Source organism: Balaenoptera physalus (assembly GCF_965194825.1).
Source record: "Balaenoptera physalus genome assembly, chromosome: 1".
NCBI lineage: Eukaryota > Metazoa > Chordata > Mammalia > Artiodactyla > Balaenopteridae > Balaenoptera > Balaenoptera physalus.
Window position 1 is genome coordinate 65,617,957 of NC_138882.1, and position 27,669 is coordinate 65,645,625.

General features: G+C 39.1%; 2 long non-coding RNA genes across 2 annotated transcripts in view; both read right to left on the reverse strand.

Annotated features, from left to right (window-relative positions):
* Positions 1-27,669, reverse strand: part of LOC309649572 — a 284,234-nt gene that overhangs the window by 45,185 nt on the left and 211,380 nt on the right. The window lies entirely within an intron of this gene.
* LOC309649621 lies at positions 8,105-11,068 on the reverse strand. The gene is made up of 2 exons (XR_014257221.1): positions 11,016-11,068; positions 8,105-10,605 (listed from the first exon to the last, which is right to left on the reverse strand). It is a non-coding gene; the product is annotated as an uncharacterized lncRNA (long non-coding RNA).

Below are 27,669 nucleotides of genomic sequence, written 5' to 3' on the forward strand. Positions count from 1 at the left end.
CTGTGCACCATGTGCGACCTCAGCATAGATGAGGCAGGAAGAGCCCGGATTTATGTTTGAACTGAATGTAGCCAGGGTGCACACGTTCATGCGCTTATTTGCATGAACCACTGCTTTGCACTTGCTTGGACGAGCACTCGAGGCACGCTAAGGCATGCTGCAAGGAATGTGTTATGAAGAGTAGACCAGCGAGGGGGTTGGGGGGAGTGAGGAGAGGTCTAGGATCTTTCGGGAAGCATGCATATGCATATTCTGGCAGAACTTCGTACGTAATATACATGTGGAAGGAACTTCCTGATTTTTGTAGTTGTTGCGTGTTAAATCCCAAATGCGTAATGCCATGGAGGAAGTAACTGTATAGAAGGATCTTCTCCAAAATGTTCAAAGAATTTGCGTGCAGCTCTGTGGACAATACAACAAAAGTGAGCGGAGAAGCCCTGAATCTATTCTCATTCTAGAAAGAGATCCCGGGTTTGGTTTTTTGTTGGGAACTCATTAAAGAAGAAATTATTCTGACAATTGTTAAAGCGGAAAAGTAGGACTTTATTCGGGATTATTGAGATAGCTGGCAAGACTATCGCAATAGAGCTGAGCTCTCCGGCTCAACTCTGAATACAGCAAAGACTAGTTGGGGAATTAGCACCCACCTCGGAGTGAGGAGGTCAGTGGATGGAATACTAAGAGGAGACAAGAAGGGTAGAGGGACTCTTGCTAAACCGATTTAACGGGATGCTTGCTGATGGCAAGCCAGGTTGATCGGATATCCAGGGTGGGGGGTTCTCTCTAAACTGATTTAGCAGGATTCTTGCTAAAACTGGGCTGGGAGGGCTGAGGACCGTAGGGGGTGTGTATGTGTCCCATGCAGAGGCCTAGTGGAAAAGAGGGTTCAGAGGAGCCTGACTAAAATTTGGTCAAGGAGAGAATTTTGTCAAAATTTTCAGACTGTCCCTGAGACCTGAGTGCCTGCAGGGAAAGATTTCTCCGAGTTTTTGTCGCCATTCCTGTATTTATTTATATGTGACTTTGATTTCTGTCTGCCATGGAGAGGCTACAGTGGAACTGTGGAGCTCTCAATATATAAAATGTAGTATGACAATCGCGTCTTTGAAGTGTAATTATGGCGGACAACCAAAGACCAAGACCAAAGAGGTCTAATCAATGGAGAACAGTAGATTCAAATATTGGGAGAGAGGTAGATATTAGGATTTTTTGTTTGTTTTTACGCACAATTCTTTTTGTGTATAAAGTTAACATTTTTAGAGCAAGTGTGACATCTTAGCTCAAATTGATTGACATTCCCATCTTTTCTGAGAAAATGGCTGGTTCAAATGGAAAGGTGAGGAGGGAGTCAGGAAGGAGAAGGGTGCTAGGGGCACTGCTGACAGCTCACCTTCTTACAAAAAAAGTATTGATACAGGTTATGAGATAACCAAAGAGGAATATTATGCTAGGGTTTTAGGTTCTGAGAGCCCCACTGTTCTCATGCAGCTTTGATTAGGTTTTCCCTGGGAAGAGGCCAACCAACAGTGTCCCACCTGAATTCTTGACTTTGAACCCACAGCCCCATGATCTCAGTTATTGTCATAGGCCCACCTTTGTAGAAGTCCACAACTGCTAACACGACTTACTCATAGGAACAAAGTGCTGGGGTCAGCACAGCACACTGCAGACATTCATGTTTGTGGCTAAGTCACATCACTTGTCTCTGCTTGAGTTTCCTCATCTTCAGAAAGAGGGGGTTGAGCTAGTTAATTGTCTGAGCTTCCCCTCAGCTCTATCATTCAGTGATTCCTTTCTCCGTAAGACTTTGGCTTAGTCTGAAAGGGGAGTGACTGAAGCTAGTCTTTGAAATGGTGCATGGCTTTGGTACTTTGGTAGGATGGATATCTGTTAGTAAGTGGTTAATAATTATGAACAGAACACCTATGGAATCAACATGATAGTTCTTTAATGATGTGATTGGTCTGACTTCATCTTTCCTTCTGTTGAATTTTTGCAATACACAAACCATAGGGATTCCAAAGAGCCCAAGTCCCACAAAATACCTCTTGAACTGTAGTGTCTGCTGGTTAATACACATTTCTGACCTTCAGTACAGGCTCCATGGCCCTCAGACAGCATAGCTACTGGCCCCCATTGCTCCATCTCTCAGGGACTGTGGTAGATTGAATTAATGGTCTTGCTTCTTTGTGTTTCTGTGGTAGTACACCCTGCTGTTACATAGCACACCTTGCTGAGGTCTCAGTTGTGCAGAACGTACTTCAGTGCCTCTTCACTTGGCATGGCCATGTGACATGCTTTGGCCGATTGAATGTAGGTGGAAGTGACTACATGTGAATCCTGAACATGGGTCATAGAAGGTCTCACATATTCTCACTTATATCTCTGGTAGCTTTTGTCCTCTGCCATGACAAAATCATGCCTAGTTAGTCACTACCCCTCCAGCCTGGGCTCCAGAATTAGACCTGTGCTGCACAGCCATCCTGTGAACCTGAGAAGAGATCACTGTTTTGTTTTAAGCTATTGAGTCCTCAGGTGGCTGGTTAGGTAGCATTTTTGTGGTGAAAGCTAATTGAGACAGTGACAACAGGCAACCTTGGACTTAGAGCTCCCATCATTGGCCCTCCTGGGGATGCTCTGTGGCAGGGGAAAGGAGAGTTGCAATTTCATGGTGGAAATCCTCAGATATGTGGACAAGGGAATCCGAAATTGGGAGTGGAGAAATAAAGAACCAAATGGGGGGAGGGCATGTAACTGCTGGCTGTATCTTTCTCTTCCCTGGGATTCTGGCACTTCAGAGGAAGATCAAGATATGAGGTCTACATTCATATTCCCAGTAAAGCCTGAAACTATTCCTGGGAGATCTTGATAAAATGGTAAGGAAAACCCTGATCCGGACAGTTCTTGGAAGGGTTAGAAGGTTCCTGGAGAGGCAGTGTGTTGTTAGAGCAACTCAGAGGATTAAGGAACAGGTAGAGGTTTCTCTAGAAAAAAAGCAAAGAGAATTGTAATACTGAGTGTAGTACAGTAGTCCCCCCTTGTTTGCAGGGGACATGATCTAAGACCCCCAGTGGCTGCTTGAAACCACAGTTAGTACTGAGTCATTTTCTGTTCATGTCTTCCACCCACAAATTTAATACCTTTTCCATCTTAACTGACCACTTATCATACACTGTGACCATAATTTTTGCAGTTTGAGGTGCAACAGCAAAACTAGCATGGGTTTTGTCCTTCTTGCCAATTTCATGAATAGAAGATTCGTTCTTACCATATCTTAGCAACCTCAGCATATGATTTTTTTACTTTCCTTATTGAGTTGAGAACTTTCACCTTTTCACTTAAAGGAAGCACTTTGTGATTCTCTTTGGCATATCCAAATTACCAGCATCACTACTCTTGCACTTTGGAGCCATTATTAAGTAAAATAAGTACCACTTGAAACAAGCACTGAGATACTGAGACAATCAGTCTGATAATTGAAATGGCTACTAAGTGACTAATGGGCAGGATATGCTGGACAAAGGGATGATTCACTGTCCCAGGCAAGATGGAGGGGGATGGTGCAAGAATTCATCATGCTACTCAGAACAGTGCACAATTTAAAACTTATGAGTTATTTCTGGAATTTTCCATTTAATATTTTCAGACCATGGTAGACTATGGGTAACTAAAACTGTGGAAAGTGAAACCATGGATAAGGGGGGCATACTGTAGAGACTACAGACAGACTCCCAAATGTATAAAGGCTCAAACAATAGAAATGTATCCTTCATTTATGTAACAGTCCTCTGTGGGTGTTCCTGGTCCACAGGTGACTCTCCTCCATGCTGTGATTTAGAGACCCAGGTTCCTTCCATCTTGTGGCTCTGCCACACCCTCAGGCCTTCTGATTTTCTTCAACCATCAGAGTGAAGAGGAAAGAGAAAATGGAGAATGTACACCCCCCTTTTTTTTTAGCCCTAAAGTGACACATATCTCTTTTGCTTACATTCCATTGGTTAGGATCAGTTACATAGTGACATTTATATGAGAAGGGGCTGGGAAATATAGAGTATATCTAGGCAGTCACTTTCCAGTGACAGCTCCACACATTGAAAAGGGGGACCTGGATTTTTGTCTCTGCCACAGGGATGCTTTTTCTTTCAACACTTTAAATATTTCACTCCATTCTCTTCTTGCTTTTAAGGTTTCTAAAGGGAAGTCCAATGTAATTCTTATCCTTGTTTCTCCTTAGGAAAGATAGTTTTTCCCTCTTTGGCTTCTTTCAAGATTTTCTTTTTGTTTTTGTTTTTCTGTAGTTTAATTATATTTTTAGGTGTAGTTTTTTGATATTTTCCTACTTGGTATTCTCTGAGCTTCCTGGATCTGTTGTTTGCTGTCAGTAATTAATCTGGGGAAATTCTCAACTATTATTACTTCAAATATTTCTTCTGTTCCTTTCTCCTTCTCTTCTTCTTCTGGTATTTCCATTATGTGTATGTTATACCTGTTGTAGTCTTTTCATAGTTATTTTTTTCCCTATTTTTTTCTTTGCTTTTCAGTTTAGGAAGTTTCTGCTGACATATCTTCATGTTCACTTATTCTTTCTTTGGCTGTGTCCAACCTACTGATGAGCCTATCAAAACCATTCTTGACTTCTATTGCAGTGTGTTTTATTTTTAGAATTTCCTTTTGATACTTTCTTAGGGTTTCCATCTCTCTGCTGACATTACCCATCTTTTCCTGCACATTGTATACTTTTCCCATTAAATCCCTTAGCATATTAATCATAGTTATTTTAAATTCTCAATTTGATAAATTCCAAAATCTCTGCCATATCTGGGTCTAGTTCTGATGCTTACTCTGTCTCTTCAAAATGTATTTTTTTCTTTTTAGCATGCTTTGTAGTTTTTTGTTAAAAGCCGGAAATGAGCTATTGGGTAAAAGGAACTGAGGTAAATGGACCTTTAGTATGAGGTTTAATATTTATTGGGCTAGGAGTTAGGCTGTGTTTACTGTTTGCTCTAGCTGAGGTGTTAGAGGCTAAAATTTCTTACAGTGTGTTTGTTTTTGTCTCCCCTGTTGTCTTTGGATTTCCCTAGAGACTCTCTTAAACACGACTGGAGGCTTGCAGTTCTTTTAGCTGTAAGTCCATGTTATTACATAGGAGCCTCTTTGATATGTTGAAAACTCTTGGGGGAGGATAAGCATCTCATAATCTATGATTAAGTCTCATTGGTTTAGCCTGTGTTCCTGAGCTATGACCTTCACAAGTACTTCTCAGTTTTTTCCTCCTTCCCTGTTAACTGAGACACGATGAGGAAGTTGGACTTGGGTTTTTCCCTTCCCCCAGGTCAGTTAGGCTCTGGTAAAACCCGAGTTGGTTAAGTTCTGGTAAAATAAGTTTTCCTTAAAAGCAGGCTTTTGTTAAGGAGAACAGAGCACGCTGGGCTTATTTAAAAATGGTTAATTTTCCCCTTCCCCTTCTGGATGTATGAAGGGATTTTTCTCCCATATTCACCCTGAGAACCTGGTGAGGCTCCTGGACATAAAACTCAGGAAAGTGTGGGGGCCCCCAGACAAATTTCTCTCTTAAGCTAGTCCGGGCCCAGTCACCAATAATTAGTCAATTGCCCTTTACATGTTCCTGCAAGGCTCCAGCTGCAGCTCTGCTCCTAATAAACTATAATCCTCCATATTTGTCTGTCTCTCCAGTTTTCAGGGTGACAGCTTGTCCTGAAACCTCAATTCCCTGATGTATCTAAGACTTGTTGATTTTCAGTTTGTTCAGCTTTTTTTTTTTTTTTTTTTTCTTTTTGTGAGGATAGGAGTGATGACTTCCAAGCTCTTCACATGTCAGACTGGCTAGGGCTTCTTTAAATAGGTAAGCTACTTATCTTTAACTTGCAGATAAGGCTATGGCAAATCTCCTACTTCACCTTTATCCTCAGAGATGACGCAATTCAATAGCTAGTTTCCTTTACACCAGTGGAGTTGAGCTCAGTACAGCCCATTCATGCTGGTTCTTCTTATCTCTCAGTTAATATGTTATGTCTACAACCCTCTCTCATTCCCTTCTATAATATTCATTTATTGCTCCTAGTCTCAGCCTCTGAGGTGCCACAAAACAAATCTAACATAACAGCCTTGTCGATATTTAAAAACTTCTGTTTTGTTCCTTCAAATCTCCCCTAAATGTTCCTGTTTTCTTCAATAGTTCCTCATAGGGCATGGTTTCAAGTTTCTTGTCCTTTGAGATTACTTATGATCTATTGTAGTTCAGGATTTTCCTGAGATCTTAGTAATACCATAATCCTCAAAGTAATTTTCCCACATATATTTTTGTGTGTATTTAGTTTTCTTTCTACATTCAGAAGAGTCTTTCTACTGGAAAGGAAAAAGCAAACTAGTTCTTCGCCAAAAAACAAATTCTTCCCTAGCAGTGAATGCTAGGTCAGTTTCTCATGTGTCTTGTATAAGGGAAACTGAATGACATAATACTGTCCTCAACAACATTGTTTGAGAAAATGTAGTCTCAAAATTCAAATAATGTAGCTGTCAGCTTTTGCTGCACCATGGGATGTTAGTGGACATATGTGAGCAGAGAAATGACCTGTGCTTGCACAGTGGGGCTTGCCTCTGATACTCCAATGGTTGGCTATGACGAGTATTCCCTGGGTAGCTGCTCCTTGAGCCTGGTCTCTGGACCACATGTGGAGCTGACCTTAACTCAACCCACAGCCTGGAACCAAGCGCAACCAATTCACTGCTTGAAGCAGAGCTGCCAGTGGAGCCCAGCCTAGATCATCTGATCCATAGTTGGCCTAAAGACCAGTGAACATGAAAATAAATACTTTTTACATAAACCACTGGGTTTTGGGAGATGGGACCAGGCTGATCACTTGAGCATAAGAGGCGAGCCCCACTGTGTAAGTACAAGTCAATCCTCTGCTCATATTATAACTACTAACATACTGTTGGTCAAAGCAAGTCACATGGCCAGGCCCGAAGTCAAGAGCTGGAGAAATACTCTCTCTCCACCATGAGGCCATGGTAAGAGTGTTGTCTCAGTCTGCCCAGGCTACCTTAACAAAATGCCATAGATTGGGTGGCTTAAACAACAGCCACAGTTATTTCAACAGTGAGTTTATTTCTCACAGTTCTGGAGTCTGGGAAGTCCAAGATCAAGGTGCTGGCAAGGTAGGTTTCATTCTGAGGCCTCTTCTCTTGGCTTGTAGGAGACCGCCATCTCACTGTGTGTTCCCATGCACTTTCTTCAGTGCTGCATGTGGAAAGAGAGTGAGAATTCTTTCTCTCTTCCTCTTCCTATAAGGCCACCAGTCCTATTGGATTAGGGACCCACTCTTGCAACCTCATTTAAATGTAATTACCTCCCAAAGACCCCATGTCCAAATAAAGTCATGTTGAGGGGCAAGGCTTCAATATATGAATTTTTAGAGGGCAATTCAGTCCATAGTAGGTGTCACTGTATAATACTACCACAAGGGATAAATAATTGGAAACAGTAATTCAATCTGCAAAATTATTCATGACCCTCCCTTGTGCAAGATATACTCACACCCATTCCAAGATCCATCCCCACCCCCAAGTCTCATCTAATCACAGCATCGGCTCAAAGTCCAGATTTTCATGACTACATCAGGTCTGCTTGATCAGGAGACCTGTGATCTAAGATGGCAAGTTATCCTCCTCCCCAGCTCTGCACACCTTGTATAGAATGAGAGCACAGGGACAGGATAACCACAGTGCACACTTTGATTTGAAAGAGGGAGGAGTGAGAGGCTGAGCAGTCATATTTATAGCAATTCTGAAAGGCAATTCTGATAGGCAAGTGCTGTCAGGTTTCACTGTCCTGGGGGGTTGGGAATGTCTCTTGGTTAGGCCCTGGGTCTGCTTCTGGGAGTGACTCCAAAGTTCATGTCCTTTGCCACTATGGCTCCACACTCTGGGAGGTCCTTCACTTTCCATCATTCTCCTTAGCCTCTTCTGAAGAGGCCATAGGGGAACATGCCCATCTTGGTGGCAGAGTGGCCTTCTCAACCTGCTCCCTGCCTCTAAAATATAGAGGCTCACAGATCCTTATTCATTGTGAACACCCTCGGGGTTGTTTTTTATTTTTTTTTATACTCTGGGTTTGTGAGGCACCTTTTGCAAACACAGCCCTCCTAAAAACTTTGTGAATTTTCCAAGTATTTGATTACAATCTGCATCATGTGAACAAAGACACACCTACCACTCTTTGGGGGATATGGCTCTCTCTCTCTAGACACAGTTAAGGAAATGTGGGGCACTTCAGGCTTCTGGGCCAAGATTTTTTATATTTCTAGTGGTCCTTTTGTGTAGTTGGAAGAATCTGCTCCGTGATACTTTAGTCCTTTCCAAGGTCTTAAAAAGAGCCATACTTTTGATTTGGTCTTTTTCTCGAGTCTGTGTTTTAATAGCCACTCCTGTGATTTGATGGGAAATAGTTTCGTTTTCCCTACTCTGCAATTTCTGTGATCTCTATATTCCCTCTAATCTCTGCTTGAAATGTGGCCAGTTTTTTCTCAGCTCATTTCGTAGCTGTCTTTACTCTAGTACTTTATCAAATGTAACTACTAACAGCTAGTCCACAGCCAACAGTCTGCCTTAAATTTTTGTCCTCATTTCATTAGTTACTTGCCTTTCAAGTAACTACAGGTGACAGTTTTATCAAATATTTTACCACTATATAAAATATGTCATCATTTTCCAGTTTATAACAGTTTCTGGGCCACCTGCTTCCCAGCCCAAATTTTTTACACTTTTGTTATAGCAGCAGCTCACCTCTACTCACAAACTTTCTGTGTTAGTCAGCTTCTGCTGTATTACATATATTCCCAAACTCAGTGTCTTACAAAAACGAGCATTTATTTTTATGCTTATGGGCCTGCATGTCAACTATTGTTTAGCTGATCTCAGCTGGACTCACCTGGGTAGCTGTGCTTAGGCAGTGGGTTGGCTGCACATGTTTCCAGCTTGTGGGCTGGGCTCAGGTGTGCTCACGTGTGTTTGCTTTAGGTTCCAGATTGAAGGGACAGCAGCTACTAGAAGAAAACTCTTCTCATGATGGATTACAGGCACACAGGAAGGCAAGAGCATCTGTAAGAGAGCACATTTCAAGTCTTCACTTATTTATGCATATCCTGTTGGCCAAAGCAAGTCACGTGGCCAAGCCCAAAGTCAAGGGGCAGAGAAACATACGCCCTGCCTACCTTGAGGCCATAGCAATTATGTCCACATATGTACAAAGACTGGAAGAAAACATAGAGAAATGAAAATGATTCATATGATAGAACAGTGGAATTGTATGTAATTTAAAAAATTTTCTAAGATTATTATAAATATTTTTTCATAATAATTTTAATTAGAATCCTATGGATCTTAGGAGTATGAAATAACTGTAGAACAATCATATAATAAAATAAAATATGTTCAGAAAAAAAAAAGGGTGTGGGTGTAAAATACCACAGGAGCATAAAGAATTGGGACCAATAATGCATAATAATTTAGCACAAATTGCTATCTTTATTTGCTTTTCTGTTGACTTCCTGTTATTAGGAGCCCAAATGATGTGGTGTAAAGACATGGTGGGGAGGAGAAGCATTCCATAATCCTCTGATTAGGTCTCAGTCTTTTCATGAGCCCGTTTTCCTGGGCTCTGACTTTCTCAGGTGCTTCTCTGCTTCCCACCCCTTCACCCTTAAGTGAGACAGGAAGAGGGGGATGGAGCTGGATATTTCCCTTCCCCCAGGTCAGTTGGGCTCTGGTAAAATCCCAAGTTGTTTAGCCTCTGGTAAAATAGTTTCCCTTGAGGGCAGGATTTTGTTAAAAAGAACAGAATAGGGATTGCATTGAATCTATAGATTGCTTTCTTCACAGAATTAGAACAAAAATTTTTACAATTTGTATGGAAACACAAAAGACCCTGAATAGCCAAAGCAATCTTGAGAAAGAAAAACGGGGCTGGAGGAATCAGGCTCCCTGATTTCAAACTATACTACAAAGCTACAGTAATCAAGACAGTATGGTACTGGCACAAAAACAGAAACATAGATCAATGGAACAGGATAGAAAGTCCAGAGATAAACCCATGCACATATGGTCAACTAATGTATGACAAAGAAGGCAAGGAGATACAATGGAGAAAAGACAGCCTCTTCAATAAGTGGTGCTGGGAAAACTGGACAGCTACATGTAAAAGAATGAAATTAGAACACTCTCTAACACCATACACAAAAATAAGCTCAAAGTGGATTAAAGGCCTAAATGTAAGGCCAGACAGTATAAAACTCTTAGAGGAAAGCATAGGCAGAACACTCTATGACATAAATCACAGCAAGATCCTTTTTGATCTACCTCCTAGAGTAATGGAAATAAAACCTAAACAAATGGGACCCAATGAAACTTAAAAGCTTTTGCACAGTGAAGGAAACTATAAACAAGATCAAAAGACAACCCTCAGAATGGAAGAAAATATTTGCAAATGAATCAACGGACAAAGGAGTAATCTCCAAAATATATAAACAGCTCATGCAGCCCAATATTAAAAAAACAAACAACCCAATCAAAAAATGGGCAGAAGGGCTTCCCTGGTGGTGCAGTGGTTAAGAATCTGCCTGCCAATGTAGGGGACATGGGTTCGAGCCCTGGTCTGGGAGGATCGCACATGCCGCATAGCAGCTAAGCCTGTGCGCCACAACTACTGAGCCTGTGCTCTAGAGCCTGCGATCCACAACTACTGTAGCCCACATGCCACAACTACTGAAGCCCGTGCGCCTAGAGCCCGTGCTCTGCAACAAGAGAAGCCACTGCAGTGAGAAGCCCGCGCACCGCAACAAAGAGTAGCCCCCGCTCGCCGCAACTAGAGAAAGCCTGTGCGCAGCAACGAAGACCCAATGCAGCCAAAAATAAATAAATAAATTTAAAAATAAATAAATAAAATAAAATAAAAAATAGACCTAAAAAAAAAATTAAAAAAAAAATGGGCAGAAGACCTAAATATACATTTCTCCAAAGAAGACATATAGATTGCCAAGAGGCACATGAAAAAGATGGTCAACATCACTAATTATTAGAGAAATGCAAGTGAAAACTACAATGAAGTATCACCTCACACCGGTTAGAATGGGCATCATCAAAAAATCTACAAGCAACAAATGCTGGAGAGGGCATGGAGAAAAGGGAATCCTCTTGCACTGTTTGTGGGAATGTAAACTGATACAGCCACTGTGGAGAACAGTATGGAGGTTCCTTAATAAACTAAAAATAGAATTACCATATGACCCAGCAATCCCACTGCTGGGAATATACCCAGAGAAAACGATAATTCAAAAAGACACATGCACCCCAATGTTCATTGCAGCACTATTTACAATAGCCAGGTCATGGAAGCAGCCTAAATGCCCATTGACAGATGAATGGATAAAGAAGATGTGGTACATATATACAATGGAATATTACTCAGCCATAAAAAGAAATAAAATTGGGTCATTTGTAGAGAAGTGGATGGACCTAGAGAATGTCATACAGAGTGAAGTAAGTCAGAAAGAGAAAAATATCGCATATTAACGCATATATGTGGAATCTAGAAAAATGGTTCAGATGAACCAGTTTGCAAGGCAGAAATAGAGACACAGATGTAGAGAACAAACGTATGGACACCAAGGGGTGAAAGTGGTGGGTGGGGGCTGATGGTGTGATGAATTGGGAGATTGGGATTGACATATATACACTAATACGTATAAAATAGATAACTAATAAGAACCTGCTGTATAAAAAAAATAAATTAAATAAAATTTAAAAAAATTCAAAAAAACAAAAACAAAACAAAAAAGAACAGAACACTATGGACTTGTTTCAAAAAACCTACTTGTCCTCTTCCCTTGCCAGAAACATGAGGGGAATTTTCTCTGATCTTTACTCTGAGGACCTGATGGGGCTCCTGAAGGTAAAACTTATGAATGTTAAGGGCTCCACTAAGACTCGGCCCTTGGAATTTTTAACTTATAGCTGGTCCACACTTAGCCTCTTGCAAGTGTTTCTACCCATACTGGCTCTAGCGGTGGACTCCTGCTCCCAGGAAGCTGTGATTCTCTGTATTCACCTGTCTGTCTAATTTTCAGTGTGGCGACTTGCCTTGTGACCTCAATTTTCTCACAGATCTAAGAATGGTTGTTGATTTTCAGTTTGTTTAGCTTTTCTTCTTGGGAGGAGAGGAATGACCACTTCCAAGCCCTTCACATGTCAGAGAGAAACTGCTTTTCTTATTAGAAAAAAAGAAAACTTTTTCTCATGGAAAAGAATAGAAATTGCTTGAAATTCTCATGACACACATGTAACTGCTGAATACGGTTGCTTCTTAGGAAAAGTTGAGGGAATAACATAGAAATGTAACTCAGTAAAGGTGAGTCAGTAAGGTGATAAATGGATGACATTTACTATTTATCCCTTAGGTGTCCAATTCTTGATGTAAGGAGTGAATTTAGAGATTCTGGAGGAGTAGATGGAAGCTAATTTGTGGGTCAGTCTTGTCTGAATAGCATTGCTACCAGCCTAGCTTTTGCTAGAAGCTTGAAGATAGACAATTTGCAAATAAGAAACAGAAACGCTGGTGTTTTATATTGCCCACAGGAAGACTCCATGTGCTTAGGAATCCACATCAGCGGGGAAGGGCAGGGTGGGGCAGAGTTGACATTCAGTGACAAAATTACAAAAATTAAGTGACCTGGATAGAAGGGCACCTGCGGGCAAAGCCAGACTTTTCTTTATGAAAGTAATTTTAGATCCGTTTCAGCCCATGCTGGGTGGAATCCTTAAAGATCTAAACCTCAAGCATGGTAAAGTATTGAATAATTTTTGCCTTGAAAAACTTTCAGGCAGATGTTACTAGTTGTCCTACAGAGGTTATAGAGAAACAGTAGTCCCATGAATCATCTATTGGTCTTTTCTATCAGCATAAAAGCATGTTACAATATTTCTCATTAAAAGGAAAAAACCCTCTCTTTACCTCATGTCTCCCTCCATATACCTTTTTTTTTGCTTTCTTTTACCCTAAACCCCTCTGAGTTGTCTATTCTCACTATCTTTTTTGTCTACCTCCCACCTTCCTCCTGAACACTCTCCAACCTTGTTTTCTCTCCTCCCCAGTACTCTCCTACAACAGAACTTGTCAACGTCATCAGTTAAGTCCATGCTGCTGTGATTAAGTCTCAGTCTTCCAATGAGCCTGTGTTCCTGGGCTCTGACCTTCATAAGTGCTTTTCAGCTTCCCCCTCCTTCTTCCTTAAGTGAGACAGGAAGACAGGGCTGGAGTTGGTTATTTCCCTCCTCAGTTCTCAATCTGCGTCTTACTAGACTATGGTACATTGTTACATTACTGTCCCCAAAAGGTCATGTGTCTCAGGCTCCACCCCCATGTGGTGTCCTTCCACATCAACTCTGGATTTGGCCATGGGGCTTGTGTTGACCAATGAGTCGTCAGCAAGTCTGAAGCAAGCAGAGGCTTGATAAGCATTTGTGCATTGATACTGGCTCTCTTGGAGCCCAGTTGCCAAGGAAACAAGTCTGTGCTCTCCTGCTGGAGAGGTGATGTGGAGGAGAATCAAGATGTGGCAGTCCAAACTGACCACCAGATCTATCAATGAGGCCCTCGGGAAAGAGTCAGCTCCCAGCCAACCTGCTGTCTGACTGCAGCTGCTTAAGTGTCCCTAAGCAAGACCATTAGAAGTGCTGCCTAGGGGCAATGTCTGCATCATGGTGGTGTAAGACAGTTCTCCTTTGTATCCCCCTTTTTAAACAATGAAATAAATATCCATCCACGAACATAAGGGCCTCTGTGGGTGTTGTGGGATCTAGCACCATATGCCAAGGAATCTGGGAGAAGTCTTGTCCCCCGTGCATTCAGTAATAGGCAGACAGACCTTGGTATGGGCTGTGGAAACAGGGAACCAGCAAACCTGCCCAGACCTCTCTCAGCACAGTCAGGAAAAAACCTGGAGAGTGCTGCCCTGGGTAGATATCCATGCATGAAGGAGAATTTGCAAAAGTCCAGCTTTCCCAAGGAGAGATTCCAGCACACTATTCTAGAAAAAAAAAAAAAAAAAAAATGAGTTTGATTGCAGTGGAGGTGGGGGTAAGAGAAACTTTCCCAGGTCCCCCACCCCTCGAGGTGGGACCTCCATGACAGGGGGGAGAGAGGATATTGGGAAAGAAGCAGAGAAGGGACTTCATTCCTGCTGATTGCACTCAGCAAGAAGTCCGCCCACAAGCCTCTCGGCATACCGAACCCAGGAATCTATCAGATCCATGGGCACCTCCAAGGCCCCAAGTGCTAAACCCACACCTTCCCCAACTCTGCACCGACACCTGGTGTGCACTTCCACACGAGGCAGCGATAGACAGCCCCAGTAGACTGGGAGCATTCAGGAAACAAGTCACTATCTGTGGGCAAGGAGAAACCATAAACTTGAACTATAGCGCCATCTTCTGGAAAACAAAAGAGAGGTTTCCACTAGCTAGCCTAGTGACTGGTAGGAACCAGAGAAGACATAACAGTTTAAGAATCCTGTCACAAGAGGGAGCAAGAGGAGTGGAGCAGGTACAGACAGATTAAACCCCAGATAACAGCACTCAAATAAATAAAATCAGAAATGAAGGAGGAGACATTACAACTAATAATACAGAGATATAAAGCATCATAAGAGACTCATGGATAATTACATGCCAACACACTGGATAACCTAGAAGAAATGGATAAATTCCTAGAAACACATAACCTACCAGGACTGAATCAGGAAGAAATACAAAATCTTAATAAACCAATAATGAATAAGGAGATTGAATAAGTAATGAAAACCCTCCCAACACAGAAAATCACAGTACCAGTTGGGTTCACTAGTGAATTCTACCAAACATTTAAAGAAAAATTAATACCAATCCTTCTCAAACTCTTCCAAAAGATTGAAGAGGAGGGAACACTTCCAAACCCATTTTATGAGACCAGAATTACTCTAATACACCTGATGCAAATATTCTCAACAAAATATTAGCAAATTGAACTCAACAACACATTAAAAGGATTATACACCATAATCAAGTAGGATTTATCCCTGGGATGCAAGGATGGTTCAACATAGGCAAATTAATAACGTGATAGACCACGTTAATAGAACGAAAGATAAAAATCTTATGATTATCTCAATAGATGAGGAAAAAGCATTTGACAAAATACAACATGATTAAAACTTTCAAAAAATTGGGTAAAGACAGAACATACCTCAAAATAACAAAGGCTCTATATAACAAACTCACAGCTAACATTATACCCAATGGTGAAAAGTTGAAAGCTTTTCCTCTAAGATCAGGAACAAGGGTACCCATTCTTACCACTCTTATTCAACATAGTACTGGAAGTCTTAGCTAGAGCAATTAGGCAAGACAAAGACATAAAAGATATGCAAATAAGGAAGGAAGAAGTAAAATTGTCTTTGTTTACAGATGATATGATTTTATATGAAGAAAATCCTAGAGACTCAGCCAAAAAACTGTTGGAACTAATGAATGAATTCAGGGAAGTTGCAGGATATAAAATTAACATTCAGAAATCTGTTGCATTTCTATACACTAACAACAAAACATCTGAAAAAAAATGAAGTAAACTATCTCATTCACGATTGAATCAAAAATAAAATACTTAGGAATAAATTTAAACAAGGAGCTGAAAGATCTGTACAATGAAAACTTTAATGAAAACTTTAAAACTTACCATTTTAAAACCTAATGAAAAAAATTGAAGAAGACACAAACAGATGGATAGATACCCCGTGTTCGTGGATCAGAAGAATTAATATTGTTAAAATGTCCATACTACCTAAAGTCATCTATAGATTTAATGCAATTGCTCTCAAAATTCCAATGGCATTTTTCACAGAAATAGAAAACACAATCCTAAAATTTGTATGGAACCACAAAGAACTAGACTAGCCAAAGCATTCACGAGAAAGAAGAACAAAGCCAGAGGCATCACACATCTTCATTTCAAACTATATTACAAAGCTATAATATTTTACAAAATATTGTACTGGCATAAAAATAGACAAATAGACCAATGGAACACAATAGAGAGCCCAGAAATAAACCCTCATGTATATGGTCAACTAATATTTGACAAAGGAGCCAAGAATATTTAATGGAGAAGGGATAGTCTCTTCAATAAATGATGCTGGAAAAACTGGATAACCACATGCAGAGCAATGAAATTGGATCCCGATCTTGCACCACTCGCAAAAATTAACTCAAAATGAATTAAAAACTTAAACATAAAACCTGATACTATAAAATTCCTAGAAGAAAACATAAAGAAGAAACTCCTTGATGTTGGATTGGGTAATAATTTTTTTGATATGACACCAAAACCACAAGTAATAAAAGAAAAAAATCAACAAGTGGGACTACATCAAACAAAAAAGCTTCTGCACAGCAAAAGAAACAAAGAATATGAAAATCAACCTGCAGAACAGGAGAAAATATTTGCAAATCACATATTGAATAAGGTGTTAATATCTATGATATATAAAGAATTCATACAACTCAATAACAACAACAACAACAAAACCCCAAACAATCTGATTAAAGATAAGTGGAGAAACTGATAGACATTTTTCTAACGAATGCATACAAATGGCCAACAGGTGCCTGAAAAAGTGCTCAGTGTCACTAATCATCAGGGAAATGTAAATCAAAACTACAGTGAGATATCACCTCATACCTATTAGAATGGCTATCATCAAAAAGACAAAAAATAACAAGTGCTGGCGAGTATGTGGAGAAAAGGGAACCTTTGTGCACTGTTGGTAGGAATGTAAGTTGGTTCGGCCTCTATGGAAAACAGTATGGAAGCTCCTTTAAAAAATTAAAATAGAACTACCACAGGACCCGGCAATCCCACTTCAAAGGAATATATTCAAAGGAAATGAAAACAGGAGTTAGAAGAGATATCTGCACACCCATGTTTATTTAGCACTATTCACAATAGCCCAGATAAGGAAACAACCTAACTGTCCATCAGTGGATGAATGGATATACGTATAATGGAATCTTATATAGCCATGAGAAAGAAGAAGATCCTGCCATTTGCAACAACATGGATGGATCAGACAAACACTGCATAATATCGTTTATGTGGAATTTTAAAAAGCCCAACTTAAAGAAATAGAAACTAAATTGATGGTGTGAAGGTTACCAGGGACTAAGGAATGGGGGAAAAGGGGAAATGCTGGTTAAAGTGTATAAACTTTTTTCCAAGATGAATAAATTTTGGAACTCTAACGTGCAACATGATGATTATAGTTAATACTGTATTATATGCTTGAAAGTTGCTAAAAGAGTAGATCTTAAATGTTCTCACTACAAAAAAGAAATGGTAATCATGTGACATGATGCAGATGTTAGCTAACAATATGGTGGTAACCATTTTGCAATATAGAAGTGTATCAAGTCAACACATGTATGTCTTTAACTTACACAGTATTATATGTTAATTATTTCTCAATAAACCTAAAGGAAAAAAATCCAAAATACTGCCTACTGAGCCCAGTCCAAATTATTGACCTACAGAATCATAAGCAGAAAATGATTAAGTCACTAAGTTTTGGGGTGTTTTTAATGTATAATAGACAGCTGATATGCTCAACTAATTAGCAGCATTTGACAAAGTTGATCATGCTTATATATGTATATATTTTTCAAATTATGGTAAAATATACATAACATAAAACTTACCATTTTAAAAACATTTTAAGTGCATAACTCAGTTACATTAAAAGCATTCACATGTAAAACCATCACCACTATTCATTTCCAGAACTTTTTCATCATCCCAAACAAAAATTCTGTACCCATTAAACAATAACTTCCCATTTCCCCCTCCCCTATTCCCTGACAACCATCATTTTACTTTCTGTTTCTATGAATTTGCCTATTTTAGGTACTTCATATAAGTAGAATCATATATTTTTCCTTTTGTTCCTGGCTTATTTCACTTAGCATAAAGTCTTCAAGTTTCATCCATGTTGTAGCATGTATCAGACTTTCCTTGTTTTTAAGGCTGAATAATATTGCATTCTATGTGTATGCCAAATTTTGTTATCCATTCATCAGTTGATGGACATTTGGGTTGCCTTTGCCTTTTGGTTATTGTGGAAAATGCTGATATGAAGATTGGTACACAAGTATCTGTCTGAGTTCCTGTATGTCTTTCTTTTTGAAACCCCTTCTTCCACGATGTTTTTTCTCTTATTTCACTAACTGCCTCTTCTCATATTTCTTTGTCGTTCTTACCTGCCACACTTTTGAAGATTTGAATGCCTCAGAGCTCATTTCTTAGATTTCTCTTTCTACACTCATTTCCTTATTCAATCTGGTCCCCTGGCTTTAAATTCCCACATTTGAGATGAGACCCACATTTATGTTCCAGCTTGGAACATAACTACAAACTCACACTCAACTGTCTACCAGAAATACTGATTTGTATGTCTAATAGGCATCTTAAACTAAATCAGTCCAAACTTTAAATCCTGATATTACTCTCAAATTATTCTTCTATAGTTCCCATCTTATTAAGTAACAGTTCCATTCTAACAGTTTCTCTGGCCAAGTTATTCTTGATTCCTGTCTTTTTCTTTTAATTCATTTGGAAATCCTGTAGGCTGTACCTTCAAAATATATCCCTAGTCGTTCCTCCTCCACCTGAAGTAAACCACCAGCATCTGTTACCTAGGTTATTGCTGATAACCTCATAGCTGGTCGTCATGCTTCCACTTTTCTCCTCTACAGTCTGTTCTCAACACAGCACCTAGAGTATTTTTAAAAGGCAAGGCTCCCCCTCTGCTCAAACTCCTCCAATCAGCGTTGTAAAATCCAAAGTCATTACTGTGTCTTTTAAGGTCTTTATGTTCCTGTCATATTTTTTTTAAAGTTAATTAATTAATTAATTAATTTTTGGTTGCCTTGGGTCTTCGTTGCTGCGCGGGCTTTCTCTAGTTGCGGTGAGCGGGGGCTATCCTTTGACGCGGTGCGTGGGTTTCTCATTGCGGTGGCTTCTCTTGTTGCAGAGCATGGGCTCTAGGGGCATGGGCTTCAGTAGTTGTGGCACGCAGGCTCAGTAGTTGTGGCTCACGGGCTTAGTTGCTCCGTGGCATGTGGGATCTTCCCGGGCCAGGGCTCGAACCCATGTCCCTTGCATTGGCAGGCAGATTCTTAACCACTGTGCCACCAGGGAAGCCCTGCTCCTGCCATATTTTTGATCTTATCTCCTATGACTTTCCTCCTATTCACTCCACATTGGTCTCTTTGCCATTCCTCAAACACGCTGTACACATTCCTCCTTCAGAATCTTGGCACTTGCTTGTCCTTTTCCCTGGAAAATTCTTTTTCATTTCCTCAGGCCTCCATTTGAATGCCACCATCTAAATGAGACCTCCCATGACTACCATTTAAAAAACAGCTACTTCCCCATATTCCACATCTTCTATCTCTTGTAGTCTGCTTTATTTTCTTCATTATATTTATCTGACATTCTTCCTTTATATTAACTTTTATCATCTGCTTTCCCACTGGAATGTAAGTTCCATAAGTGCATGGACTTGGTCTATTTTGTTAATTGCTGCATTGCTGGCAGCCAGAATAGTCCTTGGCAAGTAGTATGCACTCATTCAATTAATGTTGAATGGACGAAGACATCATAAGCAACTCTGCCTCATAATATATACAACTAGAATGTAGATCTGAAGAATATACCCTCAGCTAACAGGACAAGTTGACCTTCAGAAAGTAGTTACTTGTTGTACATCTGTTAGATTGTGAAGATTGCTTGTCCTAAGGATAATACATTTCATTTCAGTATAGAGTAGGTTTTTATTTTTTTTTTATTTTTTTTATGGCAGTTGTTAGAGAGCAAGACCATTTGTATTTTGCAGCCACTTCTGGCTCATGATATACAATCAGGAATTTTATCTTACCATTCAGTGATGCAGCGGTAGAGAGCAGGGAAGGGAGAAGGATGTCAAAGAATAACTTAGTAATAATTAAAAATTATATTTTTATACAAATACGGAATGAACACACATCAAAGAGTTATTAACCTCATTAACAAGGGAATCAGTAGTAAAGCTGGTGTCAAGAGCAATTGAAGAACTTTTAGGCACATCATGACTTTTAGAATGTCGACTACCAGGTTAGATGCAAACTTGGTTAGTATCATTCTGGCCAATAAAACCACAGCTTTGTGGTTAACTTTTCCATAGTAGAGAAATTATTTACAGTTCTACCTGATGAAAATCTGCAAGTTATCTTCTAACCTCAAAGAATCTTGGTCCCAATCAATAATAGCAAGTCAAACAAAAGTACGTCTGCTAGAGAATTAGATACTTTTTGAGTAGGCCTGTGAGACGAAGCTCCAGTATGACACTGAAAGGGCACACAGTTCTCCTTCTGCCTTATTTCCAAGTTTTGGCTATATTTTTCTTAACAGTGACATAGACCGAATTAATCTTAAAGTGATTTCTACTTATTAATTTAGAATTTTTCAAAGGGAGGGATTCCCAATTATAAAAAAAATAGTGTGACCTTATTTTTCAATCCCCAAATCAGAACATCCAATATGACAAGTTGGGAGATGAGAGTGGATCAACAGTAAAGCAGCTTATTTGAAATCAAGACTTTCAGACAATTGTGAATGATGCTCCGTGTAAGGATATAGACTTTTGAATCTAATCATTAGTTTTTCTTTTAAAACAATTTCTTGGTTAAGAAGTTTTTTGTTTGGAGTGCATGCAATGCTTGGGGATTCATGTAAGCAGGGAAATGAACATGCTGAGGAATTAGTGCTAACTGTTACACCCCACAAGGAATTGCGGATCAGTGGCTGGCCGTGGTCCCCCCTAGGATGAGATTGTAGTGCCTGAGGCTGCACTCCAGAGACTGGAGTTGTGTTCTCAGTTCTATCAACAAGTGTGTAAGAAACTACTGGGAGCCAAAAGAAGATGCGGAAAAATGAGGAAGGAATTAGATTACTTCTCATAATCTGTGAATCACAGTAGGTATTGCTACTCCCGTTTTACTGAAAGGAAAGTAAGACTTAGAAATATGAAGTAACAGATCCATGCAGTTAATGGCAGGACCATCTCCAAAGTCAGTTATTTTTACTTCTTTCTTTTACTAAAAATGGTACATCACTGCTTTTATCTGGGTGACTTGGCAGAGCAGATGGTCCATAAATCCTCCGTGTCTCTGGACCTCGTGTTATTATCTTAGGTGTGTTCGTACATGTAAAGCTCTTATCTGGCACAGGATAAGCACTCAGTGTATGCCAGATATTACCTTCATTACCGGTTTTGCATGCCCTTTGCACCCACTAAATATCTTATTTTATCCTTGCAACAATTCTATGAAATTGGCAGGGCAGATATTATTGCTGTCTTACAGATGAGAAAATGGAGGTTCAGGTAGATTTAGCATCTTTTTCCACAATAACTTCGGGAGTAAGAGGCAGATGTGACTAAAATAGGCATCCTGTCTGGAGCCATCCCCACTGCACATCCCACTGCCACCTTTGCAGACACTGTTGTTTTCCCACATGCTGCTTCTCTGCTCCCCACACCAAGCCCCAGTGATCACAGCACTTTTCTCTCTGGAGTGTCCAAGTATTCTCTTCCACCTCCTTCTCCCTCCCTGTCTCCTTAAATATTCTTTTTGAGGTATGTGCTTTTGAAACTGGAAAGAAGGGCAGCACGCAACTTGCAGCCACCAGCCTTGCAGTGAGGGAGGGCTAACAGCTCGCTCTGGTGTCCATTCCGGGTAGGGCAGGCTCTGCACAAAAGCTCGGGGTCCCAGTGAAGGGTCACAGTCCCTAAATTACCCCCAGAAAGAGATACTGTGGTAAAAATCCAAAATTCAAACAATAAGCTAGGAAACAAGGTCTGAAAGAATTCATATTCCCTACTTATTTGTAGTATCACTAGAAAAAATATGTGAAGATCTTGGAAATTCAGGTGGAATTATTAGAAGAAATAATCTTATTTGTAAAATATATATATATATATATATATATATATATATATATATATATATATATATATATATATATATATATATTATTCATATTACAAAGAACCTGGGCTTTGGAATCAGACACACCAAGAGTTTAATCCTAACTCTGCTATTGATCAGTTTTTTGACTTTGGGGAAATTACCCCCACTTCTCTAGCCTCACTTTCTCCTTCTTTGAAAAGTAAATAGCCGATGTTGCCAACTGCCTCGCACAATGGACATTCAGTGGAAAAATAAAAAAGGAAAATAGGGAAGAGATAGACATGTGGGCATTAAAAATTCTTAATGATAGACTGCCTTAATGGAAAGCTGTATTCAATCTATAACATTTTTATTTCATTAACTATTTTATATATCTATTCTGGAATTTTGCTTCTCTTATCTTTTTAGACACATATCAATTATGGAAATTAATGAATTTGTCCTTAAAAGTAGTTGCCTACTCAATTCCATAGCCACCAAGAGTAAAGGCAACTCTGCTACAAAAGAGGAAAAGTCTCCATTTCTGGGATACGAGCTCAAACCAAACCAACCAAAGACCAAAAAACTCTCTATCACTTGCTTCCCACGAATAGCTTAAGGCAGAGCTGGGTGAATAGGGGAGGCTTCCTGGAACAGGTGGAGTTGGATACGAACTTGAGTGTTGAGTTAAATAGGTAGAAACAAGGGAAGAAATTAATCAATATACCTCAGCCTATCCTTCAAAGCCTGGGGATTTACGAAGGGGATCAAAGGCCAGTGGCCCCAAAGGGGAAAGTTATACAGAAGAGACCAAAAGGATGTTTCAAGAGAAGCCTGGAGAAAGAGGCCGTTTGGTACGATAATTACATTTATAATTCAAGGAAACTTCAGAACATTTACAATATGATGAAAACTTAAAGATACTTATTGTTAACTAATAAAAATAGCTAAGCAATGATATCACAAATCTGTGATCCATTATTATATCCATTAGAATGACTGGATTAGTAAAAGAAACAAGTGGAAGTTGGGTAGATTATACTGGAGCTCAATCTCTCTCAGCATAGAGAAGAGAACAGCTGATGGATAAACAATTGCTATCCCCAATGGAGGAGTCCAGCAGATTCTTATGGGCTGCATAACGCTCTTTCAATCTTTGGAAAGGGAAATTAAAAATAAGGCCAAAACTACAGAATAGAAACATATCTTCTGGGTGTTCTGAGCCTTTTGTGACTGGGCTTTCTTGGGTCATGGTGTGCAAGAATTTTTAAGGTGAACTCTTAGAAGGGTGCCAACTGCTAACACCCAGTGTTTAACCTATGGGATACAGACTCTGGGGCTATATGTTCACCATTAGCAATAACAGCAACAATGATGCAATACTACAGGCACTCTTGTTTATTGCACCTTGCAGATGCTGAGTATTATTTTTAAAATAAATTCAAGGTTTGTGGCAACCCTGCGTTGTTAGATGATGGTTAGCGTTTTTTTTAGCAGTAAAGCATTTTTTAACTAAGGTATGCACATTGTTTTTTTAGACATAATGTTATTGCACACTTAATAGACTACAGTATAGTGAAAACATAACTTTAATATTCACTGAGAAACCGAAAAATTCGTGTGAGTAGCTTTATCGCAGTGTTCTGGAACTGGACTTCATTATCTCTGAACCTCTAGCTGAGGAGCTAACAGTGGCAGACAGCTTCTCCCTTCTTCCTATTTCTCTTGGGACTCTTTTGACTCTTTCACAGGACTGCTTTCTTCTTCTTTTTTTTTTTAACAAATAAACTAATTAATTAAATTAAAAAATGCCCTGGTGTTGATGACAAACAACATCAACTTTATGATGAATTGCTGATCACCTGATCTTCAAACCCATATTTCAAATGTTTGTGTTACCAAAATGACCTCATTCTTTTTTTTTTTTTTTTGCCCAATTCATCACCCCCCCCACCCCCCCGTGGCTTTCCCCCCTTGGTGTCCATACGTTTGTTCTCTACATCTGTGTCTCAATTTCTGCCCTGCAAACCGGTTCATGTCTACCATTTTTCTAGGTTCCACATCTACGCATTAATATAAGATATTTGTTTTTCTCTTTCTGACTTACTTCACTCTGTATGACAGTCTCTAGATTCATCCATGTCTCTACAAATGACCCAGTTTCGTTCCTTTTTTATGGCTGAGTTATTTTCCATTCTATACATGTACCACATCTTCTTTATCCATTCGTCTGTCGATGTGCACTTAGGTTGCTTCCATGACCTGACTATTGTAAATAGTGCTGCAATAAACATTGGGGTGCATGTGCCTTTTGTTTTTTTTTTTTGCATGTGTCTTTTTGAATTATGGTTTTCTCTGGGTATATGCCCAGTAGTGGGATTGCTGGATCATATGGTAATTCTACTTTTAGTTTTTTAAGGAACCTCCATACTGTTCTCCATAGTGGCTGTATCAATTTACATTCCCACCAACAGTGCAAGAGGGTTGCCTTTTCTCCACACCTTCTCCAGCATTTGTTGTTTGTAGATTTTCTGATGATGCCCATTCTAACTGGTGTGAGGTGATATCTCATTGTAGTTTTGATTTGCATTTCTCTAATGATTAATGATGTTGAACATTCTTTCATGTGCTTCTTGGCCATCTGTATGTCTTCTTTGGAGAAATGTCTATTTAGGTCTTCTGCCCATTTTTGGATTGCGTTGTTTGTTTTTTAATATTGAGCTCCATGAGCTGTTTATATATTTTGGAGATTAATCCTTTGTCCATTGATTCATTTGCAAATATTTTCTCCCATTCTGATGGTTGTCTTTTCGTCTTGTTTATGGTTTCCTTTGCTGTGCAAAAGCTTTGAAGTTTCATTAGGTCCCATTTGTTTATTTTTGTTTTTTGTTTCCATTACTCTAGGAGGTGGATCAAAAAAGATCTTGCTGTGATTTATGTCAAAGAGTGTTCTTCCTATGTTTTCCTCTAAGAGTTTTATAGTGTCCGGTCTTACATTTAGGTATCTAATCCATTTTGAGTTTATTTTTGTGTATGGTGTTAGGGAGTGTTCTAATTTCATTCTCTTACATGTAGCTGTCCAGCTTTCCCAGCACCACTTATTGAAGAGACTGTCTTTTCTCCATTGTATATCCTTGCCTCCTTTGTCATAGATTAGTTGACCATAAGTGCGTGGGTTTATCTCTGGGATTTCTATCTTGTTCCATTGATCTATGTTTCTGTTTTTGTGCCAGTACCATATTGTCTTGATTACTGTAGCTTTGTAGTATAGTCTGAAGTCAGGGAGTCTGATTCCTCCAGCTCCGTTTATTTCCTTCAAGACTGCTTTTTCTACTTGGGGTCTTTTGTGTCTCCACACAAATGTTAAGATTTTTTGCTCTAGTTCTGTAAAAAATGTCATTGGTAATTTGATAGGGATTGCATTGAATCTGTAGATTGCTTTGGGTAGTATAGTCATTTTCACAGTATTGATTCTTCCAATCCAAGAACATGGTATATCTTTCCATCTGTTGGTATCATCTTTAATTTCTTTCATCAGTGTCTTATAGTTTTCTGCAGACAGGTCTTTTGTCTCCCTAGGTAGGTTTAGTCCTAGGTATTTTATTCTTTTTGTTGCAATAGTAAATGGGAGTGTTTCCTTAATTTCTCTTTCAGATTTTTCATCATTAGTGTATAGGAATGCAAGAGATTTCTGTGCATTAATTTTGTATCCTGCTACTTTACCAAATTCATTGATTAGCTCTAGTAGTTTTCTGGTAACATCTTTAGGATTCTCTATGTATAGTATCATGTCATCTGCAAACAGTGACAGCTTTACTTCTTCTTTTCCAATTTGTATTCCTTTTATTTCTTTTTCTTCTCTGATTGCCATGGCTAGGACTTCCAAAGCTATGTTGAATAATAGTGGTGAGAGTGGACATCCTTGTCTTGTTCCTGATCTTAGGACTGCTTTCTTCTGTCTAATAGAAATATAGGACTTCCCTGGCAGTCCAGTGGTTAAGACTCTGCACTTTCACTGCAGGGGTCATGGGTTTGATCCCTGGATGGGGAACTAAGATCCCACATGCAGCCAAAAAACCCCACAAAATAATAATAATAATCTTAAGAGCACAGAAAATAAAAGTAGTAAAATAATTAGGATGGGGTGAGTTTGGAGTATTTATAATTTTTGTTTTTAATATACTTTATTTAATTTCAAGTTTATATAATGATAGTTTAATTTTTAATGCCTGTGTTTAATAACTGCTTACCAAAATTCCTGAAAATTTAACAGTTGCCTCTTGTGAGCTGGTACGAGCCAGCTCCAGCACATCATCAGGAGACAACTCAATCAGGTACTGGATATTTATGAAAAATGGCTTTTGGAGTTGTCCAATGTGAATAGGTTTGCTAGGAAAGGAAAAAATATGACTATTATTTAGTAGTTCAAAATTGAAAGAAAGAGTAAATTATGTAATTTAATTCCATTATAATTGTTAGGTTAATGGTAATCTAGAGATATTTCTTAAGATCTACCATTGTCTTCATAGCTCCTTTCTCCCTGCCCTCCACTCCAAGGTTTACTGGATAGGTTTTTTGAAAAACAGCTTTATTGAGATATCATTTATATACCATAAAATTCACCCATTTTAAATGTACATTGAAGCGGCTTTTCATAGCTCCTTTGATTGACTATCCTCAGAGGTTTCCGTCGTCTTTTTCTCTCCTCAGTGAGAGAACTAAGCAGAATGTCGTGTTGATTTCCTGTCTTAAAGGGTTACAACTTTGAATTTTGTCAAATGCTTTTTCTGTTGAGATGATCCTGTGATTTTTATCTTTCCTTTTGTTAATGTGGTGTATCACATTGATTAATTTGGGGGTACTGAAACTTACTTTCATCCCTGGAATAAATCCCACTTGATCATGGTGTTTGATCCTTTTTATATGTTGTTGAATTTGTTCTGCTAATATTTTTGTTGAAGATTTTTGCATCTACATTCATCAGAGATATTGGCCTGTAATTTTCTTTTTTTGTAGTGTCTTCGTCTTGTTTTGGTATCAAGGTAATTGTGGTCTTGTAGAATGAATTTAGGAGTGTTCCCTCCTCTTCAATTTTGTGGAATAGTTTGAGAAGAATAGGTATTATCTCTTCTTTATATGTTTGGTAGAATTCCCTGTGAAGCAGTCCAGTCCTGGACTTTGTTTGCTGGGAGTTTTTTGATGACTAATTCAATTTCACTATTAATGATCAGTCTGTTTGGATTGTCTATTTCTTCCTGATTCAGTCTTGGCAAGTTGTATGTTTCTAGAAATTTGTCCCTTTCTTCTAGGCGGTCCAATTTGTTGGTATATAACTGTAGTATTCTCTTTTGATTTTTTAAAATCTCTGTGATATTGGTTGTAATTTCTCCTCTTTCATTTCTTATTTTGTTTATTTAGGTCCTCTCTCTTTTTTTCTTGATGAGCCTAGCTGAAGGCTTATCAGTTTTATCTTTAAAAAAAAAAAAAAAAACAGCTCTTGGTTTCATTTATCTTTTCTATTTTTTGTCTCTGTTTTATTTATTTCCTCTCTGATCAAAGGTTACAGCTTTGAAAGCTATTTTA